At 49.4% G+C, this 4,846-nt stretch overlaps 1 pseudogene; it reads right to left on the bottom strand.

The window, feature by feature from the left end:
- Window positions 1–3,502: 3,502 nt before the first annotated feature.
- LOC121837382 lies at window positions 3,503–4,417 on the bottom strand (annotated as a pseudogene).
- Window positions 4,418–4,846: the final 429 nt, after the last annotated feature.

The raw sequence follows: 4,846 nt of genomic DNA, 5'->3' as shown, positions 1-4,846 counted from the left end.
GCGCGTGACACGTGTCTCGAGCATTCCCGCAACAATGAGTGGCGCCACTTTTCCCAGGATAGAGGGGCTTGATGGCACTAATGCTGGCAGCGGGGCGTCGCGCGCTTTTGGATGCAACTAATCAGAAATGTCTAATTTTCCAGCTTACTTATAGTCTTATTAACTTAATTTCTTTGTGAGCAACGAACTTTACTCGAAAACTCCGTGACGGCCGCCCGAAATTCTTCGCAGCAGCGCAGAGCGACCCATGTAGAGTGAGCTGCGTACATACGCAATAAAAATATATAACGACAAAAAAAAAAGTTTTTAACGGTATTTTTTTTAGGATTATTGAAAAAAGAAAGTCCCTTAGAAGGCTGTAGAAGTCACCTCAAAATTTGGCTTTGTCAAAGAATTTTTACTTCGCTAGTGATCTCCGGAGTTTTGGGTTTACGCGTTGCGTAACCAGTTTCTAGTGTGCGTAAGACCGCGACACCGACAGTGTTTGAAAACGCGCAGAAGTCCCTTCAATGACGACTTCTGTGCTTAGTCGTACAAGTTGGCACGCACTGGGACGCAGACAGGCGTTCAAGAGGAGCACAAGCGCGTCGCCTGGGCTTCGAATAGCGCTTCCATCAATGCACGCATTCTATACAGTTCACGAGAAAATCAGATCCAGTCCAAGAGATTGACCTGCCAAATGCTCCCGACGAGGGAAATGACACATCTACTTGTGTACGTGGCTGTAAAAGCATTCGCATGCGCATTGGATCATTTTAAGAGTGCTACGTAAAATCACTCCAGACCGAAATTAAAACATTTTATTTACCCAACTTTGTTGCAAACTACCCTCATCTGGGCGGCTGAATTCAGTGCCAAAAGCTATTTATATCAAGCGATACTTTTTTGTGGCATCCTTAACCTTCTCAGTCACTCGCCTCGTTTCTGCGAGAAATATTATGTAAAAGTGCATGCTCATTATCAAGTCGTAATGCCTTACACTGTGAACTGCTCAAAAGTGCAGCCTACACCCTAGTTGAGTAAGTGTGTAGGCTTGTGAGGAGGTTCACAATCGACCAGAACAGGTTCCCGAGTACTCGTTCAGCCTTTGTCTCGCTTTCCATTACTTCGTGGCTCGATGCCAGCCAGCAGATTCACTAGTGAGCATGATGGGGGCTTGAGAGCTTCAGGTGCAAATCCGTCATATCTTTCTTTCAGGCTGATGTCTCTGGACCTGTGCGCTCCCTATCTGGCAGTTTCCTATTCTTCACCGGTGGTTATGAAATGATAAGGTGGTAGGTTTGGGGATGCCTACGGTCGATTTCTTCCCGCGAGACTCCACTTACCCTGCTCGATCTGCACCTTCTTCCCATCGATAACGTGTGTCTACGACTTTAAGATGTCCTCTGCATGAAAATGAAGGTTGCACACACGTGACTTGTGGAAGATTTTTCTGTCGAGACGAGGAACTGCGCGATCTCATGTCGCGCGGAGATCCGGGTCACGCGGAGCCTAGAGAAAAATGTCTCGATGTCTGGTTCGCTTTGTAAGCGCTCGTGCATTCAGTTACGTTGGCATGATGAATGCATGACCATCGACAAAGAGAGAAAATTATGTTCTTTTGGAAAGACGAAGAGGTTATCCCGCGGGAATTTGCAGGATTGCTACTTAGACATGGGAAAAGGAAAACGAGGCAAAAAAAGAAAAAAGAAAGAAAGAAAACTTTGAGGATGGTTGTCACTTACTTTTGGAGCGTGTCCTACAGTGTTTTTGTCAAGTTTAGTCTTTTGGAGAAAATAAATAAATTAACTCGTCGACTTGACTCCTTGCAATGTTGATGGCCATAGCCGCAGGAAATGATTGAGCGTGAGCGCTTCTCCCTTGTGAAGAGCGAGGGAGTTTATCAATTCATTTCTTTGGTCAGCGTAGAGGGCGCACTGACAAAGGACATGTTCCAGCGTTTCTACGACGTCACAGCTCTCGCAGATAGAGGAGTCCAGCTGACCGGTGAGATTGAGGTTATATTTCGTTCAGGCGACGTTTAGTCGTATATTCGGTGAAGAGCGGTTTGTGTATATGACCATCGAGAGTTTAGCTAGCCACAAGCAGCACGAAACCTCAGTTTACAGCAGCTTACGGGCGCACTTCGCATGCGCGTTCTCCGGACACTACATACTGCACTACGGTAAAGCGCGATCCAAACCAACGCTTCTTTTTGCGCCTGTAGGTCGTGCGGCTGCGGATGTGACGTATTTTCGTGACGTCGCGCCGCTTCTTCGCTCCTTCCGGGCGCGCACAAGAAAGTTGGTTGATTTCAACTTCTTTCTCAACGCGCACAAAAACGCCCGGTGACGTATTGGGCGCTCCTGTGTCCCGGCCAATCGGTGGAGGGCAAACTAGTTCCGGCTCCGCGTTTCTCGCCGTCTGGCTGCCCTCTTCTCCCCCCCTTTTATTCTCTTCCAACATGACAACGCGATCTCTCTCTCTCTCTTCCTCTCGCCGTCTGGCCGGCCAGTCTGTCGCAGTTGCACCTTGCTTGTGCGCTCGTGCCTGCGTGCGCGCTCGCCCGAAGTTTCGCCCGTCCAAACCAAAGCGCACGGTTCTGACTCAGAAAGCGCGCCCGGAAACAGCAAAAACGCCACGAAATGCGTCACATCCGCAGCCGCACGACCTACAGGCGCAAAAAGAAGCGTTGCTTTGGATCGCGCTTAACGCAATGAAATGGCCGGCAGCACTGGAGCCTGGTACGACCGCAGCGCCACTTGTCGTGGTTGGTGATGGCGGCGCGGCACAATATTAAAGTGAACTAGAGGAGGGGTAGTGAGGTCAGAGCGCGCTGACGGCGGCCGCACTTCGTGTCGACGGCACGAGAGGGCGTCGCGAATGCATGGGCTGGATGAAGCGGGTGGCCAGGGCGGCTCGCATTGCATTTGCTGCGCGACTAAACACTCTTTGTTGGAGCGTTTAGGCTCGAAATGTTTTTCGTTTTAGGTCCGAACCCCATAAAGGAAATACGCGACACAAAATTGACGCAATTCGTCCGGCCGTGTTCGCTTTAATGCGCGGGGTACGAAGCAGAAATGCGCGACGTGGAAGGCGAACACCGCCAGTTCAATTTCCCGGGCGGCGTTTCAAAACCAAAATGTTCGTGCAATTTTTTTTTTTTTTAATTGCGGGTGGGGTTTTACGAGTCTCTCATTAGAAATAGGGTGAAGCTATTTAATGGTCAAGAAGTCCTTCACTCGCACGCATAAATGGCTAGTTGTAATATTTACGAGACAGGATCATATTGACGTTTCCTAGACATTGAAACAATCACGGCTCAAGCCTCAAAAATGGCATGCAATCGGTAACAGGGCATTCCTTTTATACCTAGTATTGAAACCGTGCATAGCTAGCCCCAAGGTTTAATCTCCTTTATTGATTCACCATCATGTGTCTCGTTAAGCCAATTTCAAAGAAACCTGTTGGGTACATACTACTGGACAAAAGAAACTTGTGTGACAGCAAATCCTGTTATTTATACATGAATACACTTTTTATTGGTTAAACTCAGCAAAAACACAATACTGTAAACGACGTATTTTTCGCAGGCTCAATATTTCGCGATTTAGGTCGAAGCTGAAGTTTCAAAATAATTCGTGGGTTCTATCATTTTCGCGACGCGGGGGGATCTCGCTATAGGTTCCAATGTGTTTACATTTTACCGGAATTGTTCGCGGGACCTATTTTTCGTCGGCACGGCACCTCCACAGAGACGATAGGAGACGACGTCTCGGAGAAGAACCTCCGGTTCCTCGCAGCTGACAACACCAGGCATGCTGTCTCGTGAACAAATCACTACTCTCTCGGATAAAACTTCATTGTCACACATTTTAAGTTTACAATACACGAAACCACTGAGGCTCGGAGCTCGGTGACGGCTCCAGTACTCGGAGGGGACACGCAGCGTGGAGTATTCTTCGGGCATACAGGCTTCATCAAACGCCCCGGTATCGGCTGCAGCCGGTGTGGTGCTGGCAGTGCTGCTGCAGGCAGTTTGAGAGGCAGTGTGTGGCCTTTTGTTTTACCGTCAACTGAGGAAGCATCGGCATTTTTTCGCTTTCTCGTGGGCTTTGGCTGCGACGCTTTCTTTGATCAGTAGCTCGGAGCATTCTTAGGCATTGTCGGTACAACGCCCGGCAAGAGCTGCGGCTTTCCACGCGGAATGCGCACCTCTTCATCGTTTATAATGTGAACGAAGTCTCGCGTAATACACGATCGGTCGAAATGAAGCTCACACACCGAACACGTTTCGTCCAGGAGCTTATCCTGGCGATGCAAGTTCCGTTCCCAAACTTTTCCTTGCTCTTCCTCCTAAGGCACTGAGAACAGCTACGGCTGCTCACCTTTCCGCCAGCTGATAGCCCCTCTGGCACCCCGGAGCGAAGCAGTGGCGTTGTCGACGTCCATTCGGCATGGCACTTCAATGACCATAAACGACAGCAGACACGGGTAAAACGGGATAAAAAGCGGTTCAGAATGGGGGCCACTTCGAGCTGCCAAAAATGCAAGCCAACTCTTCTCACCCAGGGCCCTCGGAACGCTCGGAAGCGGTCGGATCCTACAGCCACTACGTCCGCAGCGCCACCGCGTACATCCGGGACCTTTCCACACGCGCCGTTTCACAGCAATGCATGGCGCGCCTCGGCGCCTGATCTCACTACCCCTCCTCTAGTTCACTTTAACAATATCGCCCAGTTTAGCAACTTACCCTCCTTCTATTAACGTTGCTACTAGCGTTGCGGAATGGGCACCTCCATTCCATTTCAATTCCATTCCGGGTAATTAGAGTTTCCGAAAAGTCCATTCCTTTCAACTCCTCGGA

The sequence above is a fragment of the Ixodes scapularis genome, unplaced genomic scaffold (genome assembly GCF_016920785.2).
Source record: "Ixodes scapularis isolate PalLabHiFi unplaced genomic scaffold, ASM1692078v2 PGA_scaffold3__209_contigs__length_174095766, whole genome shotgun sequence".
Lineage (NCBI taxonomy): Eukaryota > Metazoa > Arthropoda > Arachnida > Ixodida > Ixodidae > Ixodes > Ixodes scapularis.
The sequence above is the reverse complement of the archived record's forward strand: the minus strand, read 5'-3'. Positions and strand labels throughout refer to the sequence as shown.